This window comes from Dasypus novemcinctus, chromosome 8 (assembly GCF_030445035.2).
Source record: "Dasypus novemcinctus isolate mDasNov1 chromosome 8, mDasNov1.1.hap2, whole genome shotgun sequence".
Classification (NCBI taxonomy): Eukaryota; Metazoa; Chordata; class Mammalia; order Cingulata; family Dasypodidae; genus Dasypus; species Dasypus novemcinctus.
In genome coordinates this window covers 92685522-92698005 of record NC_080680.1, presented here as the reverse complement: position 1 = coordinate 92698005, position 12484 = coordinate 92685522, and the positions used below count along the sequence as shown (strand labels likewise).

Sequence of the window (12484 nt, the reverse complement as noted above, 5' to 3'; positions counted from 1 at the left end):
TATAGATAGCTTTCTATAACGATTTCATTATATATTCCTCATTCTTCTCAATGACTATATAGTATGCCTTAGAACAGTGTTTTGGTTATAATTGTTCAAATATACTTAAATATTCTTTACTGACCAAAACTATGAGGACCATTCATTCTGACCTTTGTAAACCATGTTCCTCAAAGAATAACACCTAAATGATATGGCAGATGCACAGTATTTTTAACAAAACTTAAAATGTAGTATCAAGTCTTTGAATTCCATAGCCTGAGATGAACAACTAAATCTATCATGCTAATGAAAGGAAAACAAGAGTCTTGGTCATGAATGATTTAATCATACTCTTAAACCTGAGAGAAACAGTCTCATAGCAAAAGTCAAAGTAAATAAGGCAGTTGAAGAGATTTGTCAAATTAGCCTTCTGAAATTTTTTTCTCAGGGACAGGAAAGAAAAAAAGAGAAGTGCAGGTACAATGAAACAAGAACTAAAAAGGGAAATTAAAATCAAAAGAAAAACGTTTAAAAAAAATTACAAGAATTCAGGGGAAATATGGGACTCAGACCCATGTTTCCCAAACCTGGTTGTATACCAGAATCATCTGGAGTTGCTGATTTTAGTGTACATCAGGTTTAAGAGCCACTCACTAAAGTGTGGTCCAAAACAAAACCCAACCCATCAGTTTAGCCTCAGCTTCTCCTTCCCCACAACTCCCTCCACACCTATGCTACCCACTTTTTCAACTGTTGTCTGGCCTTTTCTGCCACCATCTGATATTGTCATCACTGTTCTGAGTGTAAGTGGGGATAGTTGTACTTGTGTTACTAAGAAGAAGCTCTCCAAAGTACATAATACTTTGTACCACATTGTAGCAGCAAAGCACATCAAACTGCATCTGATGTTTTATAGAAAAGATGTGTCTGGGTTTATGCTCTCCCAAAAATTAAAACCTACTTAAAGAAGCTGATATGTTTACATTCAGATGAAAAGTTCCATCCCGTAAGTCTTTATAGAAATCAGAGGTTTTTTCTGTCACAATGTTGGACACAAAGAAGATACTCCATGTATTGCTGCTTTTCAGAATGCCATGCATTCTGGGCATTTGTTTTTAACCAACAATTATTTCCAAGTTTCTGAAAACATTGAAAAGAAAAAAGTCTTTTTTTTTCTAACGTACACCTGAATAAGCATGCCATTTATTTACACAGAGAACCAGTAGTCCAAAATCCTATGCACCCAGATAAAACAAAGTGCTAAAGTAGAGAGACAATTATGTGAGTTTAAAGGTGTTTTCTGCATGTAAGACTACAAAAATATCCCAGAACAGTGACATGCTTGGCGGCAGGAGCAGAATAGGTCAGAGACAGTGTTAAGGAACAGAACTGGAAAGGTAAAAGGACAAATTACATATGACCTTATGAACCTGGAAGAAAAATTTTAGACTTAAAGCAACAGGGAGCCATTTTAAGTGCTAAACTTTAGAAAGAGATAATGAAAGCCAGATTTTAGGAAGATTCACCAACCAAATGAAGTGGGAGGGAGAAAAAACTTAAGAGAGAAATCAGTTGGACTAATGGGCTGGGCTAGAACAGAGGTAGCACGAATGAAGCGGACAGACATGGTATATCAAAAAGGCACTCTAGCCCCACCCCCTCCTCATCCCTGCTGGGGCAATAGGGTGGGGGCAGGGAAGCCGAGGTGGAACAGCCACCCAGGCTCCTAGACTGATAGAGCACTAGCCGCCACCCCTGCGTCGGGGCTCCCAGGCCCACCTTCCCCTGGTCCCTCCTCCCTGCTCTATTCTCCCCTACCCCCTCTGACCAAGGGTGACCTGAGCAACCTTGGAGGGTGAAGCCCATTTCCTTCTTCCCCACAGCCTTGCCCTGGAGTTGACAGCCCACGGCCCCCACATTCTGGCCCAAGATGAATGCTGCCACAGAAACCGAGTTCAACATCCTACTGGCCAGCGATTCCTACGAGGTCACATAACACAAGCAAAGTTTATTCCTACTCTGAATGCCATGAAAAGAAGACAGAAAACTCCAAAGAAGAAAGGTGAAATACGAGGAAACAGTATTTTATGGGTTGAGTACATTCTTAGTAAGTACTTCAAAGGTAAAAGTGGTGACCAAAGAGAAAATCCAGGAAGCCAAAGAAGTCTACAAAGAGCATTTCCACATGATGTCTTTAACGAAAAGGGATGGGAACTACATTCTTAAGAAGTATGATGGACATCTTCCAATAGAAGTAAAAGCTGTTCCTGAGGGCTTTAATTGCAGAGGAAATGCTTTCTTCACAGTGGAAAACCCAGATCCAGAGTGTTTTGGCCCACAAACTGGACTGAGACTTTTTTAAAAAAAGATTTGAAAAATTCATATTTCTCCCCGCCCTCATTGTTTCCTCTCACTGACTGCTCATTGTGTGCTCATCAACTTCTTTTTTTTTTAGGAGGCACTGGGAACCAAACCAGGAACCTTCCATATGGGAGGGAGGCACCTAATCGCTTGAGCTACCTCCACTCTCTGAGAATACTCTTGTTCAGTCCTGGTTTCCAATCACAGTGGCCACAAATTCCAGAAAGCAGAAGAAAATAATGGTGAAATGTTTGTTAGAAACTTCTGGTAACTTAGATGGTCTGGAACATAAGTTACATGATTTTGGCTACAGAGGAGTCTCTTCACAAGAGACTGCTGGCATAGGAGCATCTGCTTGTTTGGTTAACTTCAAAGAACAGATACAATAGCAGGAATTGCTTTAATTAAAAAATATTGGGGGGAAGTGGATTTGGCTCAACTGATAGAGCATCTGCCTACCACATGGGAGGTCCAGGGTTCAAACCCAGGACCTCCTGACCTGTGTGGTGTACTGGCCCACGCGCAGTGCTGATGCGTGCAAGGAATGCCGTGCCATTTGGGAGTGTCCCCACATAGGGGAGCCCATGCACAAGGAGTGTGTCCCGTAAGGAGAACCACCCTGTACAAAAAGAGTGCAGCCTGTCCAGGAGTGGCGCCGCCACACAGAGAGCTGATGCAACAAGATGATGCAACAAAAAAAGACACAGATTCCCAGTGTCACTGACAAGAATACAAATGGACACAGAAGAACACACAGTGAATGGACAGAGAGAGTAGACAACTGGGGGAGGGGGAGGAGAAGGGGAGAGAAATGAATTTAAAAATCTTTGGAAAAAAAAATATTGGGAAGCAGATGTTGCTCAAGCAGTTAGGCATCTGCCTACCACATGGGAGGTCCCGGGTTCGGTTCCCAGTGCATCCTAAAGAAGAAAAGCAAGACAACAAGCTGATGCAACAGGCTGGCATGGTAATCTGACTCAATGAACTGACACAAGGAGGAAAACACAAGAGACGCAACAAGCAGGGAATGGAGGTGGCTCAAGCGATAGGTGCCTCCCTCCCATATGGGAGATCCTGGGTTCGGTTCCTGGTGCCTCCTGGAAAAAAAAAAAAGCAAAGCAAACAAAACAACTAAGGGGAGCCAATGTGGCTTAGTGGTTGAGCGCCAGCTTCCTTATACACCAGGTCTTAGGTCCAATTCCTGGTCCCAGGACTTCAAAAAACAAACAAACAAACAAACGAAAAGAATATATATATATATATAATGGAACAAAAGATCCCGTTCAGGCTATTCTGTTCCAGCAGCAGAACACAGTACCGTAAGAGCTAAGGGGAAAAATCATGAAAAAGATGCTACTGAACAGAGTTTTCATTAGTGTCTGTATCTGTCATCAGCAATAGTATGACATTTATAACGTGTGAGAAAATATGGGGTGGACATCTATTACATTTAATAGTATCAAGAGGTACAGAGACACCTCTAATAATCAGACCTGATTCTGGAAATCCTCTTGACACTATATTAAAAATTTTTTATATCTTAGGTAAGAAGTTCCCAGTTACCAAAAACTCAAAAGGGCTAAAAATTGCTGCTATCTTATCTTAGAGTTATTCAAGGGAATGGAGTACATATTAATACCTTACAAGAGACTGTAGAAGGCATGAAGCCAAAAAAAAAGGAGTATTGAAAATGTTTTCTTCAGTTCTGGTGGAGCTTTGCTACGGAAGTTAACGAGAGAGCTCTTGAATTGTTCCTTCAAGTGTAGTTATGTTGTAACCAATGGCCTTGGGGTTAATGTCTTCAAGGACCCAGTTGCTCATCCCAACAAAAGTCCAAAAAAGGCCCATTGTCTTTACATAGGACACCAGCAGGAAACTGTTACACTTGAGAAACGAAAAGGAGATCTTGAAGAATATGGTCATGATCTTCTACATTCTGTCTTCAAGAATGGGAAGGTAACACAAAGCTCTTCATTTGATGAAGAAAAATGCAAAGCTGAATATCATCTAACTGGAAGCAGCACCTCATTAGGCTTTGTGTTATGATTAAGTGTGTGTGTCTACATAGATAATGTTTATTGTACAGTTGTATGGGGTTTCTTTGTGTTTTGATACATTACAGCCAAATTATTTGTAGGTTTATGGATAAGTATCTCCATTATGGATAAGTATATCCTTTTTAAAAAAAGTGATCTCAAATTAGAAGACTCAACCACATAAAAGATTAATACTAAAGTAAGCTTTGCCAATAGGTAGTAATTCAATCTGGTTTGACCTTTTTACAAAAAAACATAATGAAGAAATTTTTGTATGTAACTAAAGATCACATAAAATGGATCTGCATAAAATTCATTACTTTATGTTTATATTTACCTTGTACTTCTGCACAAACAAGACTGTGTAAAATACATTTAAAGTTTCCATGGGGGAGGAGGGTAGGGGAGAGAAATAAAATAAATAAATAAATCTTAAAAAAAAGGTTTCCATGATTTAAAGTCTTTCCAACTTTTCATGATATTTATGAGCACAGACTTTCAAGAAAATACTTGAAAATAAATTACATTGCCTTTTGTTCAGTAATCAGCAAATAAAACATGGTGTTTTGTACAATTTAAAAATGATGTCAGGACATACCCTGTAGAATTACTAACCTTACTGCCTCTTAACACTTTCATATTACTTACGAATTCCAAAAAGAGATATAGATTATGTTTGTAAACTGGTTGTCCTCTGGTATGCTAACCCTTTGACTGTATTAGATTCAGCTGAGACATCTGATTAAATTATGTTAAGATTAAAGCTCTGATCCAACCACATCATTAGAGTGAGCCTCAGCTCCCTTGGGGATAAAATAGACCCTCACACAGAAGTAAACACACAGAAAAGAACAACAGAGGAAGAGAGACAGTTCATTAGACATGGCAGAGGCCCCCGGAGAAGAAATGAGCCTGATAGTCTACGATGACCCTGTGAAGAGAACTGAGCAGCTGAGCTTAGAAAGGAAAGAGCCCCAGGGAGAGAGAGACAAGCCTTATACAAGCCTACAGCTGAGAATGGAAGAAGCTGGGACTATGGAGCCTTAAGAGGAAGAAGGAAGGCTAAACCTTTGCAGACATCACCTGCGATCTTGCTCCAACATGTAGCCAATGACTTTGGGTGAGAAAGTACCTCTTAAGGTTCCTTGAAGTCTTTAGGGCCTTATGGCTGTAAGCTTCGACCCCAAATAAATATCCTTTAATAAATGCCAACAGAGGGAGCAGAGGTGGCTCCTTCCCAGATGGGAGATCCCAGGTTTGGTTCTCAGTGCCTCTTAAAGAAAGAAGACCGGCACACAACAACCAGCCACAGCAAATGCAAACAATGAGGGGATGGGGAGAAATAAATAAATCTTTGGGGAAGAAAGCCAACAGAGTTCTGGTACTTTGCATCAGCACTCCTTCGGCTAATACACTGCCTCTTGTACAATATGTAGTCATTGTTCTACATTAAGAAAATAATGGTTCTTACTGGAATAGTTTAGGCACTGTACAGTGATTAAATACCTTGGTCATTGAATTGTACCAGTGAAATGCCAAATTTGCAATTTTGTATGGTCACATATTGCTTGTGGCTCTAATATGCACCTCAAGATTGTAAGAAGATTAATGTTTTTACATTAATCCGCGATAGAAATCTACAAATTTCAAAATAATTACATTTTATTTTAGTATGAATGTATTTTTCATATTCTACAGTTGATACAATTTAAATGAATTTTTTGAGTAGTGAGTGTACTTATTTTAAATGTTTTGATTGTTATATTTTTCATTAAGTTTTTAAAATATTAAACTGTAAAAAAAGCATTCTAGCTTTTTTGATTTTTGGTTTTCAAAATAGACATTTTTTTATTATGTGGTCACTGAAAGATCCTTACAAAAGAAAGTACACCAAAGTCCACCAAGTTTACCCCTCCCATCATTTTGTACAGTGTATATCCTCCCAGATATTTCAAAGATATTTAAAGTGTGATGTTTACAGAAAACATCACAAATTATTTATATATATATATATATGTTTTGTAACCTTTTTTCACTTAAAATATTATGGCCATTTTTCCAGGTCAGTATACCAGGATCCACTTTTCAAAGACTGATTCAAACAGAAAAGACAGCGAGGAATAAAAAAATGATGCTAAATTTTACTGCCTAGGAGATTAGGAACTTGGTATGCACTAAAAAAGAAAGGGGCAATTTTAAATTGGAAGAAAGTGTTCAACTTTTGAAAAGATATCGGAATAGAGGATGCACATTTGCAATTCACAAGCGTGGAACTGAAAGGAAAAAAGCTAACTACAGAAAAAAAGTCAGGTAACAAACAATTACTGGATATATCCTGGGCACCTGAACTGCAAGATAAGCCAAGAGATTTAGAGAGAACCAAAGTATACATAGTGAAAAGGGAAGTCCAAATTCTAATTAACACATTATTGCAAGCGTGAAAAGTTCTGCAAAAGAGAAAAGGTTCTATGGGAGCAAATAATAGAAGACACCAATCCAGTCTGGAGGGTGAGGGGGGTTAGGAAAGGCTTCCTTGAGAAGTGATATTTAAGTGAAGACTTGAAGGGTAAATGTTCAACAGACCTGAGTGAGATGGGTGGGTTGATATTCTAAGCAGGGGGAACAGATGGCATGTGTACAGGCCAAAGGAGCATGCTGTTTCACAAAACTGAATGTGTGGCTAACGCTCAGGGAGGGCAGAGAAGAGGTCATAAGACAAGGCCAGAGAAGGCAGGAATTAAAAGAAAAAAAAATGTTACCGATAGCCTTGGAGAAAGCAATTTGGGAGTGACACATATGGCTGAAAACAGGTTTCTGAAATGGTAGTGGTGAAGCGCTTGGGCTAAATGGAGGTAAAAAATCCCAGCTCCTTTAACTTTCCAACTTGATGAACTTGGCAAGTTACTTAACCTCTAAATCTGTATCACTTGTAAATAAATGATACTAATAAGTTTGCTTAAGGAAATACTTGCTTATTGAGAGTTAAGTTTGCTTAAGGAAAAAGAAAAAATACATATAAAGTATTTCACACAGGGTCTGACGCAACGAAATGCTAACATCCACTAGCTGATAAATAAAAAAGCAGACTGGCAGCTCAAACTGAATGGAAACAAAGATGTTAACAGTGGTAATCTCTAAACTGCAGCATAAAGATGATTTTTTAAGTTTATTATTTATAATCTTCTATATCTTCCAAATGTTTAGCAATAAGCATGAACTCTCATAGCTTAGAACAAATTTTAAAAGCATTTTTTTAAAACAAAGATTTCTTTTAGATGCACAATCTACCTATGTTTGGCTGAAAAGCAGATGGAAGAATCCACAATGATATAGGAGGTAAATGACTATTTTTTTAATCAAGACAAGGGCCCTGTAGAAACCACAGCTGCAGAGATAGTAGAAAGTAACGGACTCCAGGTCCATGGTGGAGGTAGTCACTTTGGAAGTCAGACACATCATCCACAGAAAATGAAGACAACAAAGGGAATTCCAGTTTATTCCTGTTCTTCTCCAGATTGTAGCTTAATAGAGTCCAACTGGGCCTTGTGAGTCTATATCCTAGCAAGGGGTCTAGCATGGAGGAGAAACAATAAATCATCTTTATCAAGTGAATGTCCTTTTGTTGCTTATGATTTCTGGCACAATTATATTTATAATTTAGGAAATGGTCTGTTCCTTGAACCAAGCACAGGATACCTTCAGCCATCTGTCACATGAATTATAGCTCCTGCTTAGTTTTACTTTTAATAGCTACCAGATATCAGGACAAACCTATCTTGATCACATATGCTATATAGAACTCATGAACTTACACTGCAGCCCTCCCCTCCTGTTCTTCAAACTAAATCTATTAAAAATATATACAAGCAATCAAAATCAAAGATGTGGCTCAACTGATAGAGCGTCCGCCTACCATACAGGAGGTCCAGGGCTCAAACCCAGCGCCTCCTGGCCTGTGTGGTGAGCTGGCCCATGTGCAGTGCTGCCACACACAAGGAGTGCCATACCACACAGGGGTGTCCCTCACATAGGGGAGCCCCACATGCAAGAAGCGTGCCCCACAAGGAGAGCCACCCCTTGTGAAAAGCACAGCCCACCCAGGAGTGGTGCCACACACACAGAGCTGACGCAGCAAGATGACGCAACAAAAAAAGAGACACAGATTACTAGTGCTGCCGAGAATGCAAGGGGACACAGAAGAACACACAGCAAATGAAAACAGAGAGCAAACAATGAGGGGGAAGGGGAGAGAAATAAATTGCTGTCTGTGTCCATTCGCTGTGTGATCTTCTTTATCTGTTTCTCTTTTTGTCTTCTCTTCTTGTCTTTCTCTTCTAGGATTCACCAGGATTCGATCCGGGGGAGCTCTGCTGTGGCGAGAGGTTCCCTATCAATTGCACCACCTCAGTTCCTGGTCTCTGCTGCACTTCACCTTGACTCTCCCCTTTGTCTCTCTTTTGTTGCATCATCATCTTGCTGCGTGAATCACTTGCATTGGGTACTGGCTTGCTGTGAGGGCACTGGCTCACCCTGCAGGCATTGGTTCACCATGTGGGCACTCACGAGGGCACTCAGCTCACCTCATGGGCACTGGCTCACCACAAGGCACTCACATGAGTGCTCAGCTCACCGCGCAGGCACTCAGCTTGCCACGAGGGCACCCGGCTTGCCATGCAGGCACTCAGCTCAACATGCAGGCACTCGGCTCACCAGGTGGGCACTTGGCTCAACATGTGGGCACTTGGCTCACTACATAGGCACTTGAATTGCCATACTTTCTCCTTTTTTTTTTTTCACCAGGAGGCCCAGGGATCTAACCCAGGTCATCCCATATAGTAGATGGCGGCCTTATCACTTGAGCCACATTCACTTTCCCACTTAGCATGATTTTGAAGTTTATCCATGTTGTACGTAGCACTAATCAGCAGTTCATTCCTTTTTTTTTTTGCTGTTCAGTAGCATTCCATTGTATGAATATTCTACATTTTGTTTATCTATTCACCAGTTGGTGAACATTTGGACTATTTCCAGGTTTTGGCTATTATCAATATTGCTACTATGACTAGTCACATACAAGTCTCTGAATGAACATATGTTTTCATTTCTCTTGGGTCTTGTAATTCCACCTAGGAGTGAAATTGCTTGATCATATGGTAAATTTGTCTTCCAAAGTGGCTGCCATCTTACAGTCCCACCAGCAACCTATGAGGGTTCAAATTTCTCTTCATCCTTACCAATACTGGTTTATTGTCTGTCTTTTTTAGTATAGCCATTCTTGTGGGTGTAATCTCATTGTGGTTTTAATTTACATTTCTTTAATTACTAATGATGTTAAAGCACCTTTTCATGTGCTTATCAGCCATTAATTTTTCTCTGCTGAAATGTCTGCTCAAGTCTTTTGTCCATTTGTCCACTTAGAAGTCTTTTGTCTTCTTATTCAGTTGTAAGAGTTCTTTATAAACTTTGGATTCAAGTCCTTTATCAGATATTTGGTTTGAAAATATTTTCTCCCAAATTATAGCTTGCCTTTTCATTCTTTCAATGATGTCTTTTGCAGTACAAGTTTTACATTTTAATGAAGTCCAATTTATCATTTTTTTTCTTATATGGTTTGTGCTACTGGTGTTGTGTCTACAAACTCTCTGCCCAACCCAAGGTCGTGAAAACATTTTTCCAGAAGTTTTGTGGTTTTAGCTCTTACACTTAGTTGTATGATCCATATTGACTTAATTTTTGTGTCTAGCATAAAGTAAGGGAGTTCATTTACTGCATATCAACATCTCATTTTCCTGGAACCATTTATTGAAGACTATTCTGCCCCCCCAATGAACTGTCTTGCACGTTTGTCAAAAATCAATTGACCAGGCCAATTCCTACCATCCTTGTGATGGCAAAGGATTGGGCTAAGCAAGCTATCTGGCCAGTGATGCACTGCCAGCTGTCCCTAATGGATCCAAGCTGCATATACAAACGGCCACCCTGCCATACTACACTCAAGGAGTTCTTTCCCCCAGAGGAAAGAACATGGCAAGGTGGAGAGGAACTCCTTTAAACTCTTTGGCAACTGCTTCTGAGATCAGCCCATCTTCCTGCAGCTCAAGAATTATTTCTGGGTCAAGACACTGTCAGCTTAGGGAAATGGATGTGGCTCAACCAATTGGGCTCCTGTCTACCATACAGTAGGTCCAGAGTTCAATGCCCAGGGCCTCCTGGTGAGGGCAAGCTGGTGCACACAGCGAGCTGGCCCACGTGCAGTGCCTGTCCATGTGGGAATGCAGCCCTGTGCAGAAGAGCTGCCCCGTGTGGGAATGCCGCCTCGCGCAGGAGTGCTGTTCAAAGTGGAGAGCTGGCACAGCAAGATGATGCAACAAGAGACAGAGGAGAGAAAATAAGAAGACATAACAGAACAGGGGAGCTGAGGTGGCCCAAGAGAATGATCGCCTCTCTCCCACTCCGGAAGGTCACAGGATCGGTTCCCAGAGCCACCTAATGAGAATACAGCAGACACAGAAAGCAGACAATGTGGAGAATGGGGGGAAGGGGAGGGTAGAAATAAAAAAAAAATAAATCTTTAAAAAAAAAAGACACCATCAACTTATAAACTGATCTATGGGATCAAATGGAGTGACCTGGTCCCATGCCAGACAGCATCCAGAGCCTCAAGTGATACCTCTGTTGTGGTAGTGGAGAAGAGTTATTGTACCTAGCGAGGAGATTCCATCAACAAATACAATGTGGTCATCAGACTGAACATTGACCCAGTGGCTGGCTATGAGGGTGACAAGGGCTCGAAGATCACCGTGTGACTATTCTACCCCAGATCTATCTAGGACAACCCTAAAATGGAAAACAACCTAGACTGACTCCTGGTCCTGGTAGTGTTCAAGACTTCCACTGGACTGAGACCATCCTGAGTAATAGAAGTGGGTGAGAAAGGGTTTCTGGAAACAGACTCCCCTCACCTAGGATAATAGCCCAAGGCAGATTCAGATTTTAACCCTTTCTTCATGGAAACTGGAGCTGAAAAACTGAACATTGTCCCTTAGGTGCCAGATTTCAAGGTCATCCTATTTATTGACTGAACGTATCATGTCAGATAATTTGACAATTCTATTCCTATTCTGTTTACAAAGCTTCTAGTGAATAATAAATGGATACCTGACTCAGATAATCTGAGTTTAGTCTCTTTCCTGAGCATTTAAAACTGGAACACAAATATTTTAGTCTATGTTGAGCACTGATGCTGGAAAGACATGACAAGCCAGGGCAGGGGTTGCCATTTTCCATCATGGACATAGAGAAGCAAAGAACATCAGTCTACAGAAGAGAAATATTAAAGCTGGATGCCTCTAGGTTCTTGGTTATGTTACACAAAAGAATTTAAGAACATGCCTCTAGGTTCTTGGTTATGTTACATAAAAGAATTTAAGAACATCCCAGTTTAGTTAGGCCAATAGTTCATTGAGGAAAATGGGAGAAGAGAGTAGAAATGGGAGAAAATAACAGATTACACACACATCCTCAAGTGTATGTATGGGCTGTCCCAGGTAGAGAGAGATTTGGCTTGTATGGTTACTTTTTAAGCCATTAATTATTTATCCCCTGTTAATGTTCGGGTGAGGGATCCCAGGTCTTTGCTGTTTTGATTGATTACCCCACCAGTCAATTCCCCAGGGGGCTCAATGATGAGGCCCCTTAAGGATATCTGGGGCTTTCCCTTGACCCCAGATGATACCTCGTTCCAAATGGAGTTCTCATGGCTGGGTTCTCGACGGGTCCTTCAAGCAGCCTTCTGGTGGGGTTTTTCCCTCAGGGGGTTTCCAGGCAGGGTTCCATGGCCATGTATTTCAAGGTCATCTTTTTCTGTCAGGTTTTAGACTTATCTTCCCATTCCCTAAACTAGCCTGTCTCAATATGAAGCAGAGGCACAAAAGAAACAGAGATGAGACTCCATATGGCCACAAAGAGATGGAAAGAAGTCCTGGTCTTGGTTCTTCATGAACTCCAACTGCATACTCAGCCCTGGGGCCTCAAAAAGGCCTCCTATCCTTTCTCCCCAATGTCCCCAATTTAAAAAAAATTGAGGGAAGTGGATGTGGATCAAG

General features: G+C 40.8%; 1 protein-coding gene, 1 long non-coding RNA gene and 1 pseudogene across 3 annotated transcripts in view; 2 read left to right on the top strand and 1 right to left on the bottom strand.

The window, feature by feature from the left end:
- The window catches only part of LOC111758678 (uncharacterized), a 46122-nt gene extending 38406 nt beyond the window's left edge, over positions 1 to 7716 (top strand). The window contains exon 3 of the long non-coding RNA XR_009186901.2: positions 7655 to 7716. This is a non-coding gene — a long non-coding RNA (uncharacterized lncRNA). The remainder of the gene's footprint in view (positions 1 to 7654) is intronic.
- The window catches only part of NR6A1 (nuclear receptor subfamily 6 group A member 1), a 266007-nt gene that overhangs the window by 202089 nt on the left and 51434 nt on the right, over positions 1 to 12484 (bottom strand). The window lies entirely within an intron of this gene.
- On the top strand, positions 1832 to 4461 carry LOC101419511 (nicotinamide phosphoribosyltransferase-like; annotated as a pseudogene).